This window comes from Lagopus muta, chromosome 5 (genome assembly GCF_023343835.1).
Source record: "Lagopus muta isolate bLagMut1 chromosome 5, bLagMut1 primary, whole genome shotgun sequence".
Lineage (NCBI taxonomy): Eukaryota > Metazoa > Chordata > Aves > Galliformes > Phasianidae > Lagopus > Lagopus muta.
The window spans coordinates 27,942,491-27,968,432 of NC_064437.1; the positions used below are offsets into that span (position 1 = coordinate 27,942,491).

At 54.9% G+C, this 25,942-nt stretch overlaps 1 long non-coding RNA gene across 7 annotated transcripts in view; it reads right to left on the reverse strand.

Moving 5' to 3' along the window:
• LOC125694124 (uncharacterized) overlaps positions 1-25,942 on the reverse strand; it is a 112,747-nt gene that overhangs the window by 15,359 nt on the left and 71,446 nt on the right. Inside the window, exon 3 of one of the 7 annotated variants that reach the window (XR_007377404.1) lies at positions 1,065-1,167. The exons of 3 other annotated variants lie outside the window; for them this stretch is intronic. This is a non-coding gene — a long non-coding RNA (uncharacterized LOC125694124). Of the gene's footprint in view, positions 1-1,064; positions 1,168-6,537; positions 6,641-14,709; positions 14,813-22,879; positions 22,983-25,942 lie in introns of those variants that run through there. 3 more of the 7 variants (XR_007377405.1, XR_007377406.1, XR_007377407.1) reach the window with 3 other exon arrangements.

Below are 25,942 nucleotides of genomic sequence, written 5' to 3' on the forward strand. Positions count from 1 at the left end.
CAAGCCCAAGAGTTGAAGGGCAGCTGGCAGTACCAGGGCGCCATGCACCGACCAGCAACCTGAGAACACCAGGAAAAACGGCCCAGGTGCTCTCCACCAAGGCTGGGAAGATCCACGCAGCTTGGAGAGTTGCTCAGGAGGGCACCAGAGACACTCGTGCTGCAGCTACACCATCTTTTAGAGCAGCTCAGAAGGGCCCAGAAGGGCAGGCAGGCGGCAAAGAGCGAGACAAGGAGCCTCTGTCTGCATTAGTGCCTGAAGATGCAGGCAACTTAGTTTCTCCCAAGGCTGCACACTCTGCAGAGGAGGCCAATGACGCGGTGCTCTTCCCAAGAGTGTGCAAACAGGGAAAAAGAGACGTAAATGGTACCGCCATGCCTGAAGTCTCCAGACAAGCTCTGGGAGCAGCACTGAGACCGCAAGATCCCAGAGAGGTCAACTGGGAGGCTTATGGATGCTCTCCAGTACACCCAGCAATCTGGAGAATTCGGGATCAGGCGAGGAAGGAGCAGATGTTAAGCTGGAAAGTCTCTTGGCCAGACACGAGCATGCTCAGGCTGCTAAGAGCCCAAGCAGCACATGCCAGTGCCAGTGCTACTGACACTGCTCAGGGAATGCTAGACACCTGCACCACGACATCGAGGGTGGAAGGCTTCTTTCCTGCCTCTTGTGATTCTCAAAGCCAGGACATTAGAATTCAGCATGCACAGGAAGAGACCACTGATGATGCTGCCAGTGATGCCAGCACGGATCACAGCATGCTGGATGCCAGGGACAATGCAGTGACAGCTGAGAGCATGCCCACACCCTCCTGTTTTTGCCCTGATACCATGGAGGGTGTGGAAGAATGGGAGGACAACAGTGAGGAAGCAGCTGCTGAGGCAGCTGGTGTGCCACCAAGCATTTCTGGTGCCTCATCTGTTGAGATGAAGACAACAGCAGCTCGCCACCGGATGCCAGCTGTCATCAGGACTGTGCTCCGGGCTCTGCGCAGGATTTGCACCTGCAGCTGCGTCAGGGGACAACGAGAGGAGAGGCACGAGGCTGCAAACACCACGCAGCTCCCCGGAGACATCTGATTTCAACCTGTCAATGTAGAATTCTGGTTCCATCCTGTCAACATAGGATTCTGGTTCCATCTTGTCAGTGCAGAATTCTGATTCCATCCTGTCAACACAGAATTCTGATTAAATATTATCATTATACCATCCTGGCTGAGTGCTGTCTGATCTGTGTGCTCACGCATGTTTGGTCTCTGAGTGCAGCTACTGGTGTCAGAGCACAGGGTGGAGGATGCCTGTGTCAGTGGAACCATCAAGGGCAAAGAATGTGGGTGTGCAAGGCTAGCGAAGGGGAAGCCAGCTAAGCCTGGTGTGTGTGTGAGATCCCCTGTGAAGAAAGGGGTGAGTGAACCAGCAACTGGAGGTGGGCTGTGGCCTTGAAGATTCCTGCGTCCATGGTTAGCAACTGGGGAGATTGATGAGGGGACCGTTCTTCCTGGCACTCGGGTGCTTGTATGAAGCGATTCTCACTTGCGGTTACGGGGTGAGTGGTTCTGTATGGTGCCACCCTGAGTGTGACAACACCTTTTTGTTTCTTGGTAAAGAAATTTGGCACATTTGGGAAAATACAATTATTAGAGAGCAGGGAAACTCTACTGGTTGTTGAGAGGGATTCAAATCAGAATACCACCAAAACCACGGTCAGAGGGAAGTGGAGATGTCTCAGAATTCAGTAGTAATGTTGTAGTGTTTTGCGAGTTATCTTTTGTATGTGTTTAATTTGTTTTCTCGGTAGCAGCAGTGGTCTGTGCAGACAGAAAGCGATCCCAGTTTTCTTAGGAAAGTCAAACAAGGTCATTCTATTCAACTGTGCATTTGCTGAACCAGCACTTGGAAGAAATCCTCACACAGCACATTATCACAGAATCACAGAATTGTACAGGTTAAAGGATCTCATCATCTAGTCCAACTCCCCCAGTAAAGGACATTCTCTACAGTGTCGTAGAATCATAGAATGACTTGGATTGTCCTATCACTTCCTGCATAAGAAGTTGTTCCTCCTCCTCCAGCTTGTAAGTTCCTTTCAAGTATTGGAGATGGCAGTGAGGTCTCCCTGGAGCCTTCTCATCTCCAAGCTAAACAATCCCAACTCCCTCAACCTTGCTTAATAGGAGAGGGGTTCCAGCCCTCAGCCCTCTGATAATCTTTTTGGTCCTCCTCTGGACCTGCTCCAACAGCCCTTCCCAAGATTAATTCATCTGTACTTTGGCTTTCCTGATGCCATCCAGGCACATCCTGACAGCATCCCTATATTCCTACCAGGTTACCCATTCCCTCCTCCTGGACTTCTGTTTTTCCTGCTTTTCTCTCAGCCACCCCATCAGGTCTTTGCTCAGCCATACTGGTTTCCTGCCAGCCCTGCCTGATTTCTTATTCTGGGGGTTGGAGAGCTCTCGTGCTCTCAGAAACATGTTATTAAAAGTGCTTCCAACTCTTTCCATTGCTGTGTGCCTAAGGTCAGTTTTTCAGGAGATCTTATCCATTTCTTAAATCGCCCAAAGACAGGGCTGCCTGTCTTTCCGTATCATTGCATGATACCAGGCATCAGTCTCTCCCTCTGACTGCTGAGTACAGCAGATTATTTTCCTGGCACCTTCCTCTCGCAGCCTGCTCAGCTGCTACAGAAACAGTAGGTTGCACAGGAAAGCATCCAGACAGGTCCTGAATATCTCCAGAGAAGGAGATATTCTCTGGGCAGCCTGTTCCAGTAGTACTCTGTCACCCTCACAGTAAAGAAGTTCTTCCTCACGTTTGTATGGAACTTTCTGCATTCCAGTTTGTGCCCACTGCCTCTTGTTCTATCTCTGCACACCACCAAAAAGAACCTGGCCCCATCCACTTGTCTCCCCCACTGCAGGTATTTATAAACAGGAATGAGATCACCTCTGAGTCTTCTCCAGGCTGAAAAGTCCAGAGTCTCCCAGCCTAAGGGTGATAAGGGCGATGCTCGAGGCCCCTACTCATCTTTGTGACCCTCTGCTGCTGGACTCTCTCTTAAAGATCCCTGTCTTTGGATCCACCTTCTTGCCCTTTTTGAAGACCAGAGTAACACTGCCTATCCTCAGGTCTTCAGACTCCTCTGCCATTCTCCAAGACCTTTCAAAGACAATAGAGGAGGCAGGTTTCCTGCTATTTTTGCCTGACTTCTAACTCTTAGGAATTCACAAACCCCGAGCTTGGACGAAACGATGCTTTAATGTCAACCAGCACTTGTGAGTACCCTTTCTTTCCAATGCTATGTCTGCTAATATGAAATGGGAAACTGACCTCTGGAGCTGAACTTTCCTGGCAAAATGTTTGTGAACGTTTGATTCTCTTTGTGGATTATTAGCAGATCTAAATCTGCAAAAGAATGAGGTCTGCTACAAAAGTAAAGTTTCCATTTTTATTATGTTGTCCTAGAACATCAGAGGCAGATGCTGGTGATGTGGACACAGAGGTTGAACCTTCTCACCACTATTCTGCTGTATTTGTCACACAACAGATGGCTGCAGAGGAGCAGTCTGACAAAATGGCAACTGGCGTGACACCGCAAATGAAGCAAAGGTGTGTCACTGAAATCCTCGACGAGGACAAAATGGCACCCACTGAAATTCATCAACATTTGCTGAGTGTAGACAGAGACCAAACAGCGGATGTGAGCACAGTGAGGTGCTGGGTGGTGCGTTTCAGCAATGACACCATCACAGCAGCTGTGAAACAGTGGTCACCTCCGCTGGCACAGATTTTTACAAGTGCAGCATGCAGGCTCTTGTTCATCACTGGTGAAAATGCACAGCCTCCAGGGTTTTGTAACATTACCCCTGAACAACTGCAGAATCACAAAGAACAAAACATCTGGAAAAGGTATGCAATCACTTTGGCAATCCTAGAGAGACACAATTCACTGCAATATGCAGGGGCCTGGCCCATGGATAACAACGTGATTCAGCAGCCTGGAGCGCAAGAGAAAATCTCTGGATGTGACAATAAACCGTGACAGGCCCCGCAATTGCTCCAGCCCCTGCGGACGGCCCTGCGGTTACCGCAAGCCCTGCGACGGGGCTCAGCTGTGTCCCGCGTACCGCTCCCTAGCGGCTCTCCACGGCCTGCAGCCTCAGTCCTTCAGGCTACGCCCAGCTACTCCAGCGCGGGCCGCTCCACAGAGCGCGGCACATCTGAACTCTAAGCGGGGTCCAGAGAGCCGCAGCACGAGGACGAGACCGAGGTGCGGACGGGCCGCTCGGGCCGGGTGCACTCGGCCGGGCTGGGCGACGAGACGAGAGAGGGGGCCGCCCCGCGCCGGACGCGGCCGCTTCCAGCCGCTTGGAGGGCGAGCCCGTCAGCGACGGCCACGACGCCGCCGGCAAAGGTCCGGGGGCGGCCGCGGAGATGGCCGAGGGAAGCGGGAAGACGGGAACCCGGCGCGGGAGCTTTGTGACGCGGGCCGGCGTCGCGCCCGAAGGCCATTGTGACGCGGGGCCGCCTCGAGGGGCCGGAGTCCCCCGCAGAGAGTGCCGCTCACTCTCGGGAGAGAGGCTCCGCGAGGAGGTTCCCCCGAGTGCCTGCGACCGAGCATCTGCGCGAGGACGCGACGATGAGCGAGGAGCGGGACAAGAAGGACGAGCGCCGGCCCGACGCGGGGCCGCCACGCGTGCCGGACCGCCGCGGGGTGCGGGCCGGGGAGGGAGGCGCTCGGGCTCGGCCGGCGGCGACTTCGCCGCGTCCGTCCCGCGCCTCCTTCTCCCCACGGACGCCGCCGCCGGGCGGCCGGAGCCCGGCCTCGTCCCTCCGCGGCGTCCGTCTGCCCCAGCTGCCCGGCCCGGAGAGCTCGCGGGCCTCCGGGCGCCGCGACGCACAGGTAGGTAGCCCGAGGGAGGCGGGGCCGGACGTCTTCCCGCGCCGCGTGGGGACCGCCCTGTGCCGGCGCGGCTGCGGGGAGCGGGGCGGCGGCCGCCCGCGGGCTGAGCGCTGTCCTCGGTGCCGAGTGCGGCGTGAGCGGGAAGGACCGCGCTCACTCGGCCTTTCTCCTCGGCTTCTCTTGCAGGCGGGCGGGCGGGAGTTTTCCCCGTCGGTGACCTGCGGCGGTGCCAGCGGGCGAAGCGGGCAGCCTCAATCATCCTTGCTGCCTCGCTTAAGGCGGGCAGGGCTGCCGGCAGCTGCACCCCGGCATGCAGCAGCATCTTCTAGAGTCTCTAAGCTGCCTGTTCTGCAAGCAGCAGCCTCTTCCACACCTTCAAGAGGCAGAGCGCATGCTGTGGGCATTAGAGGCAGCAGAATCCCAGTACTTGCCCCGAGACCTCACGTCCAGGACGGGACAGCAAGGGCGGAGAGCCGGGGTCCAGCTCGGGAAGTCTGCTCAACCATTCTAACGCCTCAGCACGACAGACCCAGACAAAACTACGTGGTGTCCCTGAGCTGTGCTGCCGCTGCAAGCCCAAGAGTTGAAGGGCAGCTGGCAGTACCAGGGCGCCATGCACCGACCAGCAACCTGAGAACACCAGGAAAAACGGCCCAGGTGCTCTCCACCAAGGCTGGGAAGATCCACGCAGCTTGGAGAGTTGCTCAGGAGGGCACCAGAGACACTCGTGCTGCAGCTACACCATCTTTTAGAGCAGCTCAGAAGGGCCCAGAAGGGCAGGCAGGCGGCAAAGAGCGAGACAAGGAGCCTCTGTCTGCATTAGTGCCTGAAGATGCAGGCAACTTAGTTTCTCCCAAGGCTGCACACTCTGCAGAGGAGGCCAATGACGCGGTGCTCTTCCCAAGAGTGTGCAAACAGGGAAAAAGAGACGTAAATGGTACCGCCATGCCTGAAGTCTCCAGACAAGCTCTGGGAGCAGCACTGAGACCGCAAGATCCCAGAGAGGTCAACTGGGAGGCTTATGGATGCTCTCCAGTACACCCAGCAATCTGGAGAATTCGGGATCAGGCGAGGAAGGAGCAGATGTTAAGCTGGAAAGTCTCTTGGCCAGACACGAGCATGCTCAGGCTGCTAAGAGCCCAAGCAGCACATGCCAGTGCCAGTGCTACTGACACTGCTCAGGGAATGCTAGACACCTGCACCACGACATCGAGGGTGGAAGGCTTCTTTCCTGCCTCTTGTGATTCTCAAAGCCAGGACATTAGAATTCAGCATGCACAGGAAGAGACCACTGATGATGCTGCCAGTGATGCCAGCACGGATCACAGCATGCTGGATGCCAGGGACAATGCAGTGACAGCTGAGAGCATGCCCACACCCTCCTGTTTTTGCCCTGATACCATGGAGGGTGTGGAAGAATGGGAGGACAACAGTGAGGAAGCAGCTGCTGAGGCAGCTGGTGTGCCACCAAGCATTTCTGGTGCCTCATCTGTTGAGATGAAGACAACAGCAGCTCGCCACCGGATGCCAGCTGTCATCAGGACTGTGCTCCGGGCTCTGCGCAGGATTTGCACCTGCAGCTGCGTCAGGGGACAACGAGAGGAGAGGCACGAGGCTGCAAACACCACGCAGCTCCCCGGAGACATCTGATTTCAACCTGTCAATGTAGAATTCTGGTTCCATCCTGTCAACATAGGATTCTGGTTCCATCTTGTCAGTGCAGAATTCTGATTCCATCCTGTCAACACAGAATTCTGATTAAATATTATCATTATACCATCCTGGCTGAGTGCTGTCTGATCTGTGTGCTCACGCAACTTTGGAACTTCTTGAGAGACACAAATCACTGCAATGTGCAGGGGTCTGGCCCATGGATAACAATGCAAGTGCAAGAGAAAGTTTCTGGATCTGACAATAATGTGACAGGCCCTGCAATCTCTAAGTGAGGGTGTGGGGAGCAGGTTCCATCCCACTGTAACAGTGGAACATGTCTGAGACTTCCTGATGCAGCTGAATGCATACAAGTCCGGTAAACTGCTCCGGTGACTGGAAAAAGGGAAACATTGCTCCCATTTTTAAGAAGGAGAGGAAGGCTTATCTCCATCCTTATCTCAGAATTGGAGGGATGTGGATTTGATGGGTGGACCACCCGATGGATAAGAAATTGGTTGAATGGCCGCAGACAGAGGGTGGTGATTAATGGATTAATGTCCAGGTGGAGGCGGGTAACAAGTGATGTCGCCCAGACTTGAAAGGTGGGCCCAGGTGAACCTGATGAGGTTCAACATGGCAAAGTGAAATTTTTGCACTTAGGCCAGAGGAATCCCAGGCATTTATAGAGACTGGAAGGAGCAGTCCTTGAGAGCAGCCCTGCAGAGAAGCACCTTGGCGGCCTGATGGATGAAAAGCTTAATATGAGCCGGCAGTGTGCTCTTGCAGCTCGGAAAGCAAATGATATCCTGGGCTCCATCAGAAGACGGGTGGCCAGCAGGGACAGGGAGGTGATTTTCCTTCTCTACTCTGCACCTGTGAGGCCCATCTGGAGTACTGTGTCCAGGACTGGAGCCCCTGGTACAAGAAAGACAGGGAGCTGTTGGAGAGGGTTCAGAGGAGAACCACAAATTTGATCAGGGGGCTGCACCTCCCTACAAAGACAGGCTGAGGGAGCTGAGGGGAGCCCGGCGACGGGGCTTTGTCCCTCACCCGGCCATTCTCCTCGGCTTCTCTTGCAGGCGGGCGGGAGGCAGCCTCATCCACCCTTGCTGCCTTGCTTAAGGCAGGCAGGGCGGCCGGCACCTGCACCCTGGCGTTCAACAGTAGCTTCTAGGGCCTGTAAGCTACCTGCTCTGCCAGCAGCAGCCTCTTCCACACCTTCTGCAGGAGGCAGAGCACGTGCCATGGGCACTACAGGCTGCAGACTCCCAGTTCTTGCCCCGAGACCTCCGGGAACCTTGCATGTCCAGGACAGGACAGCAAGGGCTGAGAGCCAGGGTCCAGCTCGGGAAGTCTGCTCAACCATTCTTGTGCCTCGGCACGACAGACCCAGTCAAAACTACATGGTGTCCCTGAGCTGTGCTGCTGCCGCTGCAAGCCCAAGAGTCGGAGTGCAGCTGGCAGCACCAGGGCGCCATGCACCCACCAGCAGCCTGAGAACACCAGCAAGAACGGCCCAGGTGCTCTCCACCAAGGCTGGGAAAATCCGCTTGGAGAGATGCTCAGAAAAGCTGCTCAGGAGAGATGCTCAGGAGGGCACCAGAGACACTCGTTCTGCCACTACACCACTGTCCAGAGCAGCTCAGAAGGGCCCAGGAGGGCAGGCAGGCGGCAAAGAGCGAGACAAGGAGACTCTGCTTGAAGATGCAGGCAACTTAGATTCTCCCAAGGCTGCACACTTTCTAGAGAAGTCTGATGATGCACCATTCTTCCCAAGAGTGTGCAAGGGGGAAGAAAGAGAAATGACTGCTATCGCTATGCCTGAGATCTCCAGAAAACCTCTGGGAGCAGCACTGAGACTGCAATATCCCAGAGGGATAAACTGGGAGGCCTATGAATGTTCTCCAATTTTTCCAGCAATTCATAGAATTTGGGATGAGGTGAGGAGGGAGCAGATGTTGTCCAGCTGGAACATCTCCTGGCCAGACGTGAGAATGCTCAGGCTGCTAAGACCCCAAGCAGCACGTAACAGTGCCATTGCTACTGACACTGCTCAGGGTGTGCTGGATACCTGCACCACAACATCGAGGGTGGAGGGCCCCTTTCCTGCACCAGGAGAGTTCTTATCTTGGGATGCTGGAGTGCAGGATGAACAGCGTGATTTAGAAGAGTTTGCTGAGACAGAGACTGCAGGACAGTCATCTGGTGACCTGCAGAGTGCATGTCTTGCCCCATCTGGTGAGACAGAAGCAGTGTGTTCAGCTTCTCTTCTGGGCCCAGGTCCTGGGCCTGCAGGACAGTTTGAGCCATTGCCTGCATCAGTTCCTGAAGATGCAGAAAACTCAGATGCTTTTGAGACTGCCCACTGTCCAGAGGAGGCCAATGCAGCACCACTCCTCCTGTCAGCATGTGAGGGAGGAGAAGAAGAAACAGCTATGGCCATGCTGGAATTGTCCAAACAAGCTCTGGGAGAAACACCAAAACTGCAAGATGCCAGAGAGATCTATGGGGAGACCTATGGATATTCTCCAATTTTCCCAGCAATTCATAAGATTCGGGATGAAGCAAGGAAGGAGCAGATGTCCAGCTGGAACATCTCATGCATGCCAAACACACATGAACAGCATGGTTTGGAAGAGATTGGTGAGACAGGAACTGCAGGACAGTCATCTGGTGACCTGCAGAGTGCATGTCTTACCCAGTCTGATGAGACAGAAACAGTTCATTTAGCTTCTCTTCTGGGCACAGGTCCTGGGCCTGCAGGACAGCTTGAGCCATTGCCTGCATCGGTTCCTCAAGATGCAGAAAACTCAGGCTGTTGCACAGCAGCACGCTCTCCAAAGGTGGCCAGTGAAGTGATGTTTGGTCTCTGAGTGCAGCTACTGGTGTCAGAGCACAGGGTGGAGGATGCCTGTGTCAGTGGAACCATCAAGGGCAAAGAATGTGGGTGTGCAAGGCTAGCGAAGGGGAAGCCAGCTAAGCCTGGTGTGTGTGTGGGATCCCCTGTGAAGAAAGGGGTGAGTGAACCAGCAACTGGAGGTGGGCTGTGGCCTTGAAGATTCCTGCGTCCATGGTTAGCAACTGGGGAGATTGATGAGGGGACCGTTCTTCCTGGCACTCGGGTGCTTGTATGAAGCGATTCTCACTTGCGGTTACGGGGTGAGTGGTTCTGTATGGTGCCACCCTGAGTGTGACAACACCTTTTTGTTTCTTGGTAAAGAAATTTGGCACATTTGGGAAAATACAATTATTAGAGAGCAGGGAAACTCTACTGGTTGTTGAGAGGGATTAAAATCAGAATACCACCAAAACCACGGTCAGAGGGAAGTGGAGATGTCTCAGAATTCAGTAGTAATGTTGTAGTGTTTTGCGAGTTATCTTTTGTATGTGTTTAATTTGTTTTCTCGGTAGCAGCAGTGGTCTGTGCAGACAGAAAGCGATCCCAGTTTTCTTAGGAAAGTCAAACAAGGTCATTCTATTCAACTGTGCATTTGCCGAACCAGCACTTGGAAGAAATCCTCACACAGCACATTATCACAGAATCACAGAATTGTACAGGTTAAAGGATCTCATCATCTAGTCCAACTCCCCCAGTAAAGGACATTCTCTACAGTGTCGTAGAATCATAGAATGACTTGGATTGTCCTATCACTTCCTGCATAAGAAGTTGTTCCTCCTCCTCCAGCTTGTAAGTTCCTTTCAAGTACTGGAGATGGCAGTGAGGTCTCCCTGGAGCCTTCTCATCTCCAAGCTAAACAATCCCAACTCCCTCAACCTTGCTTAATAGGAGAGGGGTTCCAGCCCTCAGCCCTCTGATAATCTTTTTGGTCCTCCTCTGGACCTGCTCCAACAGCCCTTCCCAAGATTAATTCATCTGTACTTTGGCTTTCCTGATGCCATCCAGGCACATCCTGACGGCATCCCTATATTCCTACCAGGTTACCCATTCCCTCCTCCTGGACTTCTGTTTTTCCTGCTTTTCTCTCAGCCACCCCATCAGGTCTTTGCTCAGCCATACTGGTTTCCTGCCAGCCCTGCCTGATTTCTTATTCTGGGGGTTGGAGAGCTCTCGTGCTCTCAGAAACATGTTATTAAAAGTGCTTCCAACTCTTTCCATTGCTGTGTGCCTAAGGTCAGTTTTTCAGGAGATCTTATCCATTTCTTAAATCGCCCAAAGACAGGGCTGCCTGTCTTTCCGTATCATTGCATGATACCAGGCATCAGTCTCTCCCTCTGACTGCTGAGTACAGCAGATTATTTTCCTGGCACCTTCCTCTCGCAGCCTGCTCAGCTGCTACAGAAACAGTAGGTTGCACAGGAAAGCATCCAGACAGGTCCTGAATATCTCCAGAGAAGGAGATATTCTCTGGGCAGCCTGTTCCAGTAGTACTCTGTCACCCTCACAGTAAAGAAGTTCTTCCTCACGTTTGTATGGAACTTTCTGCATTCCAGTTTGTGCCCACTGCCTCTTGTTCTATCTCTGCACACCACCAAAAAGAACCTGGCCCCATCCACTTGTCTCCCCCACTGCAGGTATTTATAAACAGGAATGAGATCACCTCTGAGTCTTCTCCAGGCTGAAAAGTCCAGAGTCTCCCAGCCTAAGGGTGATAAGGGCGATGCTCGAGGCCCCTACTCATCTTTGTGACCCTCTGCTGCTGGACTCTCTCTTAAAGATCCCTGTCTTTGGATCCACCTTCTTGCCCTTTTTGAAGACCAGAGTAACACTGCCTATCCTCAGGTCTTCAGACTCCTCTGCCATTCTCCAAGACCTTTCAAAGACGATAGAGGAGGCAGGTTTCCTGCTATTTTTGCCTGACTTCTAACTCTTAGGAATTCACAAACCCCGAGCTTGGACGAAACGATGCTTTAATGTCAACCAGCACTTGTGAGTACCCTTTCTTTCCAATGCTATGTCTGCTAATATGAAATGGGAAACTGACCTCTGGAGCTGAACTTTCCTGGCAAAATGTTTGTGAACGTTTGATTCTCTTTGTGGATTATTAGCAGATCTAAATCTGCAAAAGAATGAGGTCTGCTACAAAAGTAAAGTTTCCATTTTTATTATGTTGTCCTAGAACATCAGAGGCAGATGCTGGTGATGTGGACACAGAGGTTGAACCTTCTCACCACTATTCTGCTGTATTTGTCACACAACAGATGGCTGCAGAGGAGCAGTCTGACAAAATGGCAACTGGCGTGACACCGCAAATGAAGCAAAGGTGTGTCACTGAAATCCTCGACGAGGACAAAATGGCACCCACTGAAATTCATCAACATTTGCTGAGTGTAGACAGAGACCAAACAGCGGATGTGAGCACAGTGAGGTGCTGGGTGGTGCGTTTCAGCAATGACACCATCACAGCAGCTGTGAAACAGTGGTCACCTCCGCTGGCACAGATTTTTACAAGTGCAGCATGCAGGCTCTTGTTCATCACTGGTGAAAATGCACAGCCTCCAGGGTTTTGTAACATTACCCCTGAACAACTGCAGAATCACAAAGAACAAAACATCTGGAAAAGGTATGCAATCACTTTGGCAATCCTAGAGAGACACAATTCACTGCAATATGCAGGGGCCTGGCCCATGGATAACAACGTGATTCAGCAGCCTGGAGCGCAAGAGAAAATCTCTGGATGTGACAATAAACCGTGACAGGCCCCGCAATTGCTCCAGCCCCTGCGGACGGCCCTGCGGTTACCGCAAGCCCTGCGACGGGGCTCAGCTGTGTCCCGCGTACCGCTCCCTAGCGGCTCTCCACGGCCTGCAGCCTCAGTCCTTCAGGCTACGCCCAGCTACTCCAGCGCGGGCCGCTCCACAGAGCGCGGCACATCTGAACTCTAAGCGGGGTCCAGAGAGCCGCAGCACGAGGACGAGACCGAGGTGCGGACGGGCCGCTCGGGCCGGGTGCACTCGGCCGGGCTGGGCGACGAGACGAGAGAGGGGGCCGCCCCGCGCCGGACGCGGCCGCTTCCAGCCGCTTGGAGGGCGAGCCCGTCAGCGACGGCCACGACGCCGCCGGCAAAGGTCCGGGGGCGGCCGCGGAGATGGCCGAGGGAAGCGGGAAGACGGGAACCCGGCGCGGGAGCTTTGTGACGCGGGCCGGCGTCGCGCCCGAAGGCCATTGTGACGCGGGGCCGCCTCGAGGGGCCGGAGTCCCCCGCAGAGAGTGCCGCTCACTCTCGGGAGAGAGGCTCCGCGAGGAGGTTCCCCCGAGTGCCTGCGACCGAGCATCTGCGCGAGGACGCGACGATGAGCGAGGAGCGGGACAAGAAGGACGAGCGCCGGCCCGACGCGGGGCCGCCACGCGTGCCGGACCGCCGCGGGGTGCGGGCCGGGGAGGGAGGCGCTCGGGCTCGGCCGGCGGCGACTTCGCCGCGTCCGTCCCGCGCCTCCTTCTCCCCACGGACGCCGCCGCCGGGCGGCCGGAGCCCGGCCTCGTCCCTCCGCGGCGTCCGTCTGCCCCAGCTGCCCGGCCCGGAGAGCTCGCGGGCCTCCGGGCGCCGCGACGCACAGGTAGGTAGCCCGAGGGAGGCGGGGCCGGACGTCTTCCCGCGCCGCGTGGGGACCGCCCTGTGCCGGCGCGGCTGCGGGGAGCGGGGCGGCGGCCGCCCGCGGGCTGAGCGCTGTCCTCGGTGCCGAGTGCGGCGTGAGCGGGAAGGACCGCGCTCACTCGGCCTTTCTCCTCGGCTTCTCTTGCAGGCGGGCGGGCGGGAGTTTTCCCCGTCGGTGACCTGCGGCGGTGCCAGCGGGCGAAGCGGGCAGCCTCAATCATCCTCCTTGCTGCCTCGCTTAAGGCGGGCAGGGCTGCCGGCAGCTGCACCCCGGCGTGCAGCAGCATCTTCTAGAGTCTCTAAGCTGCCTGTTCTGCAAGCAGCAGCCTCTTCCACACCTTCAAGAGGCAGAGCGCATGCTGTGGGCATTAGAGGCAGCAGAATCCCAGTACTTGCCCCGAGACCTCACGTCCAGGACGGGACAGCAAGGGCGGAGAGCCGGGGTCCAGCTCGGGAAGTCTGCTCAACCATTCTAACGCCTCAGCACGACAGACCCAGACAAAACTACGTGGTGTCCCTGAGCTGTGCTGCCGCTGCAAGCCCAAGAGTTGAAGGGCAGCTGGCAGTACCAGGGCGCCATGCACCGACCAGCAACCTGAGAACACCAGGAAAAACGGCCCAGGTGCTCTCCACCAAGGCTGGGAAGATCCACGCAGCTTGGAGAGTTGCTCAGGAGGGCACCAGAGACACTCGTGCTGCAGCTACACCATCTTTTAGAGCAGCTCAGAAGGGCCCAGAAGGGCAGGCAGGCGGCAAAGAGCGAGACAAGGAGCCTCTGTCTGCATTAGTGCCTGAAGATGCAGGCAACTTAGTTTCTCCCAAGGCTGCACACTCTGCAGAGGAGGCCAATGACGCGGTGCTCTTCCCAAGAGTGTGCAAACAGGGAAAAAGAGACGTAAATGGTACCGCCATGCCTGAAGTCTCCAGACAAGCTCTGGGAGCAGCACTGAGACCGCAAGATCCCAGAGAGGTCAACTGGGAGGCTTATGGATGCTCTCCAGTACACCCAGCAATCTGGAGAATTCGGGATCAGGCGAGGAAGGAGCAGATGTTAAGCTGGAAAGTCTCTTGGCCAGACACGAGCATGCTCAGGCTGCTAAGAGCCCAAGCAGCACATGCCAGTGCCAGTGCTACTGACACTGCTCAGGGAATGCTAGACACCTGCACCACGACATCGAGGGTGGAAGGCTTCTTTCCTGCCTCTTGTGATTCTCAAAGCCAGGACATTAGAATTCAGCATGCACAGGAAGAGACCACTGATGATGCTGCCAGTGATGCCAGCACGGATCACAGCATGCTGGATGCCAGGGACAATGCAGTGACAGCTGAGAGCATGCCCACACCCTCCTGTTTTTGCCCTGATACCATGGAGGGTGTGGAAGAATGGGAGGACAACAGTGAGGAAGCAGCTGCTGAGGCAGCTGGTGTGCCACCAAGCATTTCTGGTGCCTCATCTGTTGAGATGAAGACAACAGCAGCTCGCCACCGGATGCCAGCTGTCATCAGGACTGTGCTCCGGGCTCTGCGCAGGATTTGCACCTGCAGCTGCGTCAGGGGACAACGAGAGGAGAGGCACGAGGCTGCAAACACCACGCAGCTCCCCGGAGACATCTGATTTCAACCTGTCAATGTAGAATTCTGGTTCCATCCTGTCAACATAGGATTCTGGTTCCATCTTGTCAGTGCAGAATTCTGATTCCATCCTGTCAACACAGAATTCTGATTAAATATTATCATTATACCATCCTGGCTGAGTGCTGTCTGATCTGTGTGCTCACGCAACTTTGGAACTTCTTGAGAGACACAAATCACTGCAATGTGCAGGGGTCTGGCCCATGGATAACAATGCAAGTGCAAGAGAAAGTTTCTGGATCTGACAATAATGTGACAGGCCCTGCAATCTCTAAGTGAGGGTGTGGGGAGCAGGTTCCATCCCACTGTAACAGTGGAACATGTCTGAGACTTCCTGATGCAGCTGAATGCATACAAGTCCGGTAAACTGCTCCGGTGACTGGAAAAAGGGAAACATTGCTCCCATTTTTAAGAAGGAGAGGAAGGCTTATCTCCATCCTTATCTCAGAATTGGAGGGATGTGGATTTGATGGGTGGACCACCCGATGGATAAGAAATTGGTTGAATGGCCGCAGACAGAGGGTGGTGATTAATGGATTAATGTCCAGGTGGAGGCGGGTAACAAGTGATGTCGCCCAGACTTGAAAGGTGGGCCCAGGTGAACCTGATGAGGTTCAACATGGCAAAGTGAAATTTTTGCACTTAGGCCAGAGGAATCCCAGGCATTTATAGAGACTGGAAGGAGCAGTCCTTGAGAGCAGCCCTGCAGAGAAGCACCTTGGCGGCCTGATGGATGAAAAGCTTAATATGAGCCGGCAGTGTGCTCTTGCAGCTCGGAAAGCAAATGATATCCTGGGCTCCATCAGAAGACGGGTGGCCAGCAGGGACAGGGAGGTAATTTTCCTTCTCTACTCTGCACCTGTGAGGCCCATCTGGAGTACTGTGTCCAGGACTGGAGCCCCTGGTACAAGAAAGACAGGGAGCTGTTGGAGAGGGTTCAGAGGAGAACCACAAATTTGATCAGGGGGCTGCACCTCCCTACAAAGACAGGCTGAGGGAGCTGAGGGGAGCCCGGCGACGGGGCTTTGTCCCTCACCCATTCTCCTCGGCTTCTCTTGCAGGCGGGCGGGAGGCAGCCTCATCCACCCTTGCTGCCTTGCTTAAGGCAGGCAGGGCGGCCGGCACCTGCACCCTGGCGTTCAACAGTAGCTTCTAGGGCCTGTAAGCTACCTGCTCTGCCAGCAGCAGCCTCTTCCACACCTTCTGCAGGAGGCAGAGCACGTGCCATGGGCACTACAGGCTGCAGACTCCCAGTTCTTGCCCCGAGACCTCCGGGAACCTTGCATGTCCAGGACAGGACAGCAAGGGCTGAGAGCCAGGGGTCCAGCTCGGGAAGTCTGCTCAACCATTCTTGTGCCTCGGCACGACAGACCCAGTCAAAACTACATGGTGTCCCCTGAGCTGTGCTGCTGCTGCCGCTGCAAGCCCAAGAGTCGGAGTGCAGCTGGCAGCACCAGGGCGCCATGCACCCACCAGCAGCCTGAGAACACCAGCAAGAACGGCCCAGGTGCTCTCCACCAAGGCTGGGAAAATCCGCTTGGAGAGATGCTCAGAAAAGCTGCTCAGGAGAGATGCTCAGGAGGGCACCAGAGACACTCGTTCTGCCACTACACCACTGTCCAGAGCAGCTCAGAAGGGCCCAGGAGGGCAGGCAGGCGGCAAAGAGCGAGACAAGGAGACTCTGCTTGAAGATGCAGGCAACTTAGATTCTCCCAAGGCTGCACACTTTCTAGAGAAGTCTGATGATGCACCATTCTTCCCAAGAGTGTGCAAGGGGGAAGAAAGAGAAATGACTGCTATCGCTATGCCTGAGATCTCCAGAAAACCTCTGGGAGCAGCACTGAGACTGCAATATCCCAGAGGGATAACTGGGAGGCCTATGAATGTTCTCCAATTTTTCCAGCAATTCATAGAATTTGGGATGAGGTGAGGAGGGAGCAGATGTTGTCCAGCTGGAACATCTCCTGGCCAGACGTGAGAATGCTCAGGCTGCTAAGACCCCAAGCAGCACGTAACAGTGCCATTGCTACTGACACTGCTCAGGGTGTGCTGGATACCTGCACCACAACATCGAGGGTGGAGGGCCCCTTTCCTGCACCAGGAGAGTTCTTATCTTGGGATGCTGGAGTGCAGGATGAACAGCGTGATTTAGAAGAGTTTGCTGAGACAGAGACTGCAGGACAGTCATCTGGTGACCTGCAGAGTGCATGTCTTGCCCCATCTGGTGAGACAGAAGCAGTGTGTTCAGCTTCTCTTCTGGGCCCAGGTCCTGGGCCTGCAGGACAGTTTGAGCCATTGCCTGCATCAGTTCCTGAAGATGCAGAAAACTCAGATGCTTTTGAGACTGCCCACTGTCCAGAGGAGGCCAATGCAGCACCACTCCTCCTGTCAGCATGTGAGGGAGGAGAAGAAGAAACAGCTATGGCCATGCTGGAATTGTCCAAACAAGCTCTGGGAGAAACACCAAAACTGCAAGATGCCAGAGAGATCTATGGGGAGACCTATGGATATTCTCCAATTTTCCCAGCAATTCATAAGATTCGGGATGAAGCAAGGAAGGAGCAGATGTCCAGCTGGAACATCTCATGCATGCCAAACACACATGAACAGCATGGTTTGGAAGAGATTGGTGAGACAGGAACTGCAGGACAGTCATCTGGTGACCTGCAGAGTGCATGTCTTACCCAGTCTGATGAGACAGAAACAGTTCATTTAGCTTCTCTTCTGGGCACAGGTCCTGGGCCTGCAGGACAGCTTGAGCCATTGCCTGCATCGGTTCCTCAAGATGCAGAAAACTCAGGCTGTTGCACAGCAGCACGCTCTCCAAAGGTGGCCAGTGAAGTGATGTTTGGTCTCTGAGTGCAGCTACTGGTGTCAGAGCACAGGGTGGAGGATGCCTGTGTCAGTGGAACCATCAAGGGCAAAGAATGTGGGTGTGCAAGGCTAGCGAAGGGGAAGCCAGCTAAGCCTGGTGTGTGTGTGGGATCCCCTGTGAAGAAAGGGGTGAGTGAACCAGCAACTGGAGGTGGGCTGTGGCCTTGAAGATTCCTGCGTCCATGGTTAGCAACTGGGGAGATTGATGAGGGGACCGTTCTTCCTGGCACTCGGGTGCTTGTATGAAGCGATTCTCACTTGCGGTTACGGGGTGAGTGGTTCTGTATGGTGCCACCCTGAGTGTGACAACACCTTTTTGTTTCTTGGTAAAGAAATTTGGCACATTTGGGAAAATACAATTATTAGAGAGCAGGGAAACTCTACTGGTTGTTGAGAGGGATTAAAATCAGAATACCACCAAAACCACGGTCAGAGGGAAGTGGAGATGTCTCAGAATTCAGTAGTAATGTTGTAGTGTTTTGCGAGTTATCTTTTGTATGTGTTTAATTTGTTTTCTCGGTAGCAGCAGTGGTCTGTGCAGACAGAAAGCGATCCCAGTTTTCTTAGGAAAGTCAAACAAGGTCATTCTATTCAACTGTGCATTTGCCGAACCAGCACTTGGAAGAAATCCTCACACAGCACATTATCACAGAATCACAGAATTGTACAGGTTAAAGGATCTCATCATCTAGTCCAACTCCCCCAGTAAAGGACATTCTCTACAGTGTCGTAGAATCATAGAATGACTTGGATTGTCCTATCACTTCCTGCATAAGAAGTTGTTCCTCCTCCTCCAGCTTGTAAGTTCCTTTCAAGTATTGGAGATGGCAGTGAGGTCTCCCTGGAGCCTTCTCATCTCCAAGCTAAACAATCCCAACTCCCTCAACCTTGCTTAATAGGAGAGGGGTTCCAGCCCTCAGCCCTCTGATAATCTTTTTGGTCCTCCTCTGGACCTGCTCCAACAGCCCTTCCCAAGATTAATTCATCTGTACTTTGGCTTTCCTGATGCCATCCAGGCACATCCTGACGGCATCCCTATATTCCTACCAGGTTACCCATTCCCTCCTCCTGGACTTCTGTTTTTCCTGCTTTTCTCTCAGCCACCCCATCAGGTCTTTGCTCAGCCATACTGGTTTCCTGCCAGCCCTGCCTGATTTCTTATTCTGGGGGTTGGAGAGCTCTCGTGCTCTCAGAAACATGTTATTAAAAGTGCTTCCAACTCTTTCCATTGCTGTGTGCCTAAGGTCAGTTTTTCAGGAGATCTTATCCATTTCTTAAATCGCCCAAAGACAGGGCTGCCTGTCTTTCCGTATCATTGCATGATACCAGGCATCAGTCTCTCCCTCTGACTGCTGAGTACAGCAGATTATTTTCCTGGCACCTTCCTCTCGCAGCCTGCTCAGCTGCTACAGAAACAGTAGGTTGCACAGGAAAGCATCCAGACAGGTCCTGAATATCTCCAGAGAAGGAGATATTCTCTGGGCAGCCTGTTCCAGTAGTACTCTGTCACCCTCACAGTAAAGAAGTTCTTCCTCACGTTTGTATGGAACTTTCTGCATTCCAGTTTGTGCCCACTGCCTCTTGTTCTATCTCTGCACACCACCAAAAAGAACCTGGCCCCATCCACTTGTCTCCCCCACTGCAGGTATTTATAAACAGGAATGAGATCACCTCTGAGTCTTCTCCAGGCTGAAAAGTCCAGAGTCTCCCAGCCTAAGGGTGATAAGGGCGATGCTCGAGGCCCCTACTCATCTTTGTGACCCTCTGCTGCTGGATTCTCTCTTAAAGATCCCTGTCTTTGGATCCACCTTCTTGCCCTTTTTGAAGACCAGAGTAACACTGCCTATCCTCAGGTCTTCAGACTCCTCTGCCATTCTCCAAGACCTTTCAAAGACGATAGAGGAGGCAGGTTTCCTGCTATTTTTGCCTGACTTCTAACTCTTAGGAATTCACAAACCCCGAGCTTGGACGAAACGATGCTTTAATGTCAACCAGCACTTGTGAGTACCCTTTCTTTCCAATGCTATGTCTGCTAATATGAAATGGGAAACTGACCTCTGGAGCTGAACTTTCCTGGCAAAATGTTTGTGAACGTTTGATTCTCTTTGTGGATTATTAGCAGATCTAAATCTGCAAAAGAATGAGGTCTGCTACAAAAGTAAAGTTTCCATTTTTATTATGTTGTCCTAGAACATCAGAGGCAGATGCTGGTGATGTGGACACAGAGGTTGAACCTTCTCACCACTATTCTGCTGTATTTGTCACACAACAGATGGCTGCAGAGGAGCAGTCTGACAAAATGGCAACTGGCGTGACACCGCAAATGAAGCAAAGGTGTGTCACTGAAATCCTCGACGAGGACAAAATGGCACCCACTGAAATTCATCAACATTTGCTGAGTGTAGACAGAGACCAAACAGCGGATGTGAGCACAGTGAGGTGCTGGGTGGTGCGTTTCAGCAATGACACCATCACAGCAGCTGTGAAACAGTGGTCACCTCCGCTGGCACAGATTTTTACAAGTGCAGCATGCAGGCTCTTGTTCATCACTGGTGAAAATGCACAGCCTCCAGGGTTTTGTAACATTACCCCTGAACAACTGCAGAATCACAAAGAACAAAACATCTGGAAAAGGTATGCAATCACTTTGGCAATCCTAGAGAGACACAAATCACTGCAATATGCAGGGGCCTGGCCCATGGATAACAACGTGATTCAGCAGCCTGGAGCGCAAGAGAAAATCTCTGGATGTGACAATAAACCGTGACAGGCCCCGCAATTGCTCCAGCCCCTGCGGACGGCCCTGCGGTTACCGCAAGCCCTGCGACGGGGCTCAGCTGTGTCCCGCGTACCGCTCCCTAGCGGCTCTCCACGGCCTGCAGCCTCAGTCCTTCAGGCTACGCCCAGCTACTCCAGCGCGGGCCGCTCCACAGAGCGCGGCACATCTGAACTCTAAGCGGGGTCCAGAGAGCCGCAGCACGAGGACGAGACCGAGGTGCGGACGGGCCGCTCGGGCCGGGTGCACTCGGCCGGGCTGGGCGACGAGACGAGAGAGGGGGCCGCCCCGCGCCGGACGCGGCCGCTTCCAGCCGCTTGGAGGGCGAGCCCGTCAGCGACGGCCACGACGCCGCCGGCAAAGGTGCGGGGGCGGCCGCGGAGATGGCCGAGGGAAGCGGGAAGACGGGAACCCGGCGCGGGGGCTTTGTGACGCGGGCCGGCGTCGCGCCCGAAGGCCATTGTGACGCGGGGCCGCCTCGAGGGGCCGGAGTCCCCCGCAGAGAGTGCCGCTCACTCTCGGGAGAGAGGCTCCGCGAGGAGGTTCCCCCGAGTGCCTGCGACCGAGCATCTGCGCGAGGACGCGACGATGAGCGAGGAGCGGGACAAGAAGGACGAGCGCCGGCCCGACGCGGGGCCCGCCACGCGTGCCGGACCGCCGCGGGGTGCGGGCCGGGGAGGGAGGCGCTCGGGCTCGGCCGGCGGCGACTTCGCCGCGTCCGTCCCGCGCCTCCTTCTCCCCACGGACGCCGCCGCCGGGCGGCCGGAGCCCGGCCTCGTCCCTCCGCGGCGTCCGTCTGCCCCAGCTGCCCGGCCCGGAGAGCTCGCGGGCCTCCGGGCGCCGCGACGCACAGGTAGGTAGCCCGAGGGAGGCGGGGCCGGACGTCTTCCCGCGCCGCGTGGGGACCGCCCTGTGCCGGCGCGGCTGCGGGGAGCGGGGCGGCGGCCGCCCGCGGGCTGAGCGCTGTCCTCGGTGCCGAGTGCGGCGTGAGCGGGAAGGACCGCGCTCACTCGGCCTTTCTCCTCGGCTTCTCTTGCAGGCGGGCGGGCGGGAGTTTTCCCCGTCGGTGACCTGCGGCGGTGCCAGCGGGCGAAGCGGGCAGCCTCAATCATCCTTGCTGCCTCGCTTAAGGCGGGCAGGGCTGCCGGCAGCTGCACCCCGGCGTGCAGCAGCATCTTCTAGAGTCTCTAAGCTGCCTGTTCTGCAAGCAGCAGCCTCTTCCACACCTTCAAGAGGCAGAGCGCATGCTGTGGGCATTAGAGGCAGCAGAATCCCAGTACTTGCCCCGAGACCTCACGTCCAGGACGGCACAGCAAGGGCGGAGAGCCGGGGTCCAGCTCGGGAAGTCTGCTCAACCATTCTAACGCCTCAGCACGACAGACCCAGACAAAACTACGTGGTGTCCCTGAGCTGTGCTGCCGCTGCAAGCCCAAGAGTTGAAGGGCAGCTGGCAGTACCAGGGCGCCATGCACCGACCAGCAACCTGAGAACACCAGGAAAAACAGCCCAGGTGCTCTCCACCAAGGCTGGGAAGATCCACGCAGCTTGGAGAGTTCCTCAGGAGGGCACCAGAGACACTCGTGCTGCAGCTACACCATCTTTTAGAGCAGCTCAGAAGGGCCCAGAAGGGCAGGCAGGCGGCAAAGAGCGAGACAAGGAGCCTCTGTCTGCATTAGTGCCTGAAGATGCAGGCAACTTAGTTTCTCCCAAGGCTGCACACTCTGCAGAGGAGGCCAATGACGCGGTGCTCTTCCCAAGAGTGTGCAAACAGGGAAAAAGAGACGTAAATGGTACCGCCATGCCTGAAGTCTCCAGACAAGCTCTGGGAGCAGCACTGAGACCGCAAGATCCCAGAGAGGTCAACTGGGAGGCTTATGGATGCTCTCCAGTACACCCAGCAATCTGGAGAATTCGGGATCAGGCGAGGAAGGAGCAGATGTTAAGCTGGAAAGTCTCTTGGCCAGACACGAGCATGCTCAGGCTGCTAAGAGCCCAAGCAGCACATGCCAGTGCCAGTGCTACTGACACTGCTCAGGGAATGCTAGACACCTGCACCACGACATCGAGGGTGGAAGGCTTCTTTCCTGCCTCTTGTGATTCTCAAAGCCAGGACATTAGAATTCAGCATGCACAGGAAGAGACCACTGATGATGCTGCCAGTGATGCCAGCACGGATCACAGCATGCTGGATGCCAGGGACAATGCAGTGACAGCTGAGAGCATGCCCACACCCTCCTGTTTTTGCCCTGATACCATGGAGGGTGTGGAAGAATGGGAGGACAACAGTGAGGAAGCAGCTGCTGAGGCAGCTGGTGTGCCACCAAGCATTTCTGGTGCCTCATCTGTTGAGATGAAGACAACAGCAGCTCGCCACCGGATGCCAGCTGTCATCAGGACTGTGCTCCGGGCTCTGCGCAGGATTTGCACCTGCAGCTGCGTCAGGGGACAACGAGAGGAGAGGCACGAGGCTGCAAACACCACGCAGCTCCCCGGAGACATCTGATTTCAACCTGTCAATGTAGAATTCTGGTTCCATCCTGTCAACATAGGATTCTGGTTCCATCTTGTCAGTGCAGAATTCTGATTCCATCCTGTCAACACAGAATTCTGATTAAATATTATCATTATACCATCCTGGCTGAGTGCTGTCTGATCTGTGTGCTCACGCAACTTTGGAACTTCTTGAGAGACACAAATCACTGCAATGTGCAGGGGTCTGGCCCATGGATAACAATGCAAGTGCAAGAGAAAGTTTCTGGATCTGACAATAATGTGACAGGCCCTGCAATCTCTAAGTGAGGGTGTGGGGAGCAGGTTCCATCCCACTGTAACAGTGGAACATGTCTGAGACTTCCTGATGCAGCTGAATGCATACAAGTCCGGTAAACTGCTCCGGTGACTGGAAAAAGGGAAACATTGCTCCCATTTTTAAGAAGGAGAGGAAGGCTTATCTCCATCCTTATCTCAGAATTGGAGGGATGTGGATTTGATGGGTGGACCACCCGATGGATAAGAAATTGGTTGAATGGCCGCAGACAGAGGGTGGTGATTAATGGATTAATGTCCAGGTGGAGGCGGGTAACAAGTGATGTCGCCCAGACTTGAAAGGTGGGCCCAGGTGAACCTGATGAGGTTCAACATGGCAAAGTGAAATTTTTGCACTTAGGCCAGAGGAATCCCAGGCATTTATAGAGACTGGAAGGAGCAGTCCTTGAGAGCAGCCCTGCAGAGAAGCACCTTGGCGGCCTGATGGATGAAAAGCTTAATATGAGCCGGCAGTGTGCTCTTGCAGCTCGGAAAGCAAATGATATCCTGGGCTCCATCAGAAGACGGGTGGCCAGCAGGGACAGGGAGGTGATTTTCCTTCTCTACTCTGCACCTGTGAGGCCCATCTGGAGTACTGTGTCCAGGACTGGAGCCCCTGGTACAAGAAAGACAGGGAGCTGTTGGAGAGGGTTCAGAGGAGAACCACAAATTTGATCAGGGGGCTGCACCTCCCTACAAAGACAGGCTGAGGGAGCTGAGGGGAGCCCGGCGACGGGGCTTTGTCCCTCACCCAGCCATTCTCCTCGGCTTCTCTTGCAGGCGGGCGGGAGGCAGCCTCATCCACCCTTGCTGCCTTGCTTAAGGCAGGCAGGGCGGCCGGCACCTGCACCCTGGCGTTCAACAGTAGCTTCTAGGGCCTGTAAGCTACCTGCTCTGCCAGCAGCAGCCTCTTCCACACCTTCTGCAGGAGGCAGAGCACGTGCCATGGGCACTACAGGCTGCAGACTCCCAGTTCTTGCCCCGAGACCTCCGGGAACCTTGCATGTCCAGGACAGGACAGCAAGGGCTGAGAGCCAGGGTCCAGCTCGGGAAGTCTGCTCAACCATTCTTGTGCCTCGGCACGACAGACCCAGTCAAAACTACATGGTGTCCCTGAGCTGTGCTGCTGCCGCTGCAAGCCCAAGAGTCGGAGTGCAGCTGGCAGCACCAGGGCGCCATGCACCCACCAGCAGCCTGAGAACACCAGCAAGAACGGCCCAGGTGCTCTCCACCAAGGCTGGGAAAATCCGCTTGGAGAGATGCTCAGAAAAGCTGCTCAGGAGAGATGCTCAGGAGGGCACCAGAGACACTCGTTCTGCCACTACACCACTGTCCAGAGCAGCTCAGAAGGGCCCAGGAGGGCAGGCAGGCGGCAAAGAGCGAGACAAGGAGACTCTGCTTGAAGATGCAGGCAACTTAGATTCTCCCAAGGCTGCACACTTTCTAGAGAAGTCTGATGATGCACCATTCTTCCCAAGAGTGTGCAAGGGGGAAGAAAGAGAAATGACTGCTATCGCTATGCCTGAGATCTCCAGAAAACCTCTGGGAGCAGCACTGAGACTGCAATATCCCAGAGGGATAAACTGGGAGGCCTATGAATGTTCTCCAATTTTTCCAGCAATTCATAGAATTTGGGATGAGGTGAGGAGGGAGCAGATGTTGTCCAGCTGGAACATCTCCTGGCCAGACGTGAGAATGCTCAGGCTGCTAAGACCCCAAGCAGCACGTAACAGTGCCATTGCTACTGACACTGCTCAGGGTGTGCTGGATACCTGCACCACAACATCGAGGGTGGAGGGCCCCTTTCCTGCACCAGGAGAGTTCTTATCTTGGGATGCTGGAGTGCAGGATGAACAGCGTGATTTAGAAGAGTTTGCTGAGACAGAGACTGCAGGACAGTCATCTGGTGACCTGCAGAGTGCATGTCTTGCCCCATCTGGTGAGACAGAAGCAGTGTGTTCAGCTTCTCTTCTGGGCCCAGGTCCTGGGCCTGCAGGACAGTTTGAGCCATTGCCTGCATCAGTTCCTGAAGATGCAGAAAACTCAGATGCTTTTGAGACTGCCCACTGTCCAGAGGAGGCCAATGCAGCACCACTCCTCCTGTCAGCATGTGAGGGAGGAGAAGAAGAAACAGCTATGGCCATGCTGGAATTGTCCAAACAAGCTCTGGGAGAAACACCAAAACTGCAAGATGCCAGAGAGATCTATGGGGAGACCTATGGATATTCTCCAATTTTCCCAGCAATTCATAAGATTCGGGATGAAGCAAGGAAGGAGCAGATGTCCAGCTGGAACATCTCATGCATGCCAAACACACATGAACAGCATGGTTTGGAAGAGATTGGTGAGACAGGAACTGCAGGACAGTCATCTGGTGACCTGCAGAGTGCATGTCTTACCCAGTCTGATGAGACAGAAACAGTTCATTTAGCTTCTCTTCTGGGCACAGGTCCTGGGCCTGCAGGACAGCTTGAGCCATTGCCTGCATCGGTTCCTCAAGATGCAGAAAACTCAGGCTGTTGCACAGCAGCACGCTCTCCAAAGGTGGCCAGTGAAGTGATGTTTGGTCTCTGAGTGCAGCTACTGGTGTCAGAGCACAGGGTGGAGGATGCCTGTGTCAGTGGAACCATCAAGGGCAAAGAATGTGGGTGTGCAAGGCTAGCGAAGGGGAAGCCAGCTAAGCCTGGTGTGTGTGTGGGATCCCCTGTGAAGAAAGGGGTGAGTGAACCAGCAACTGGAGGTGGGC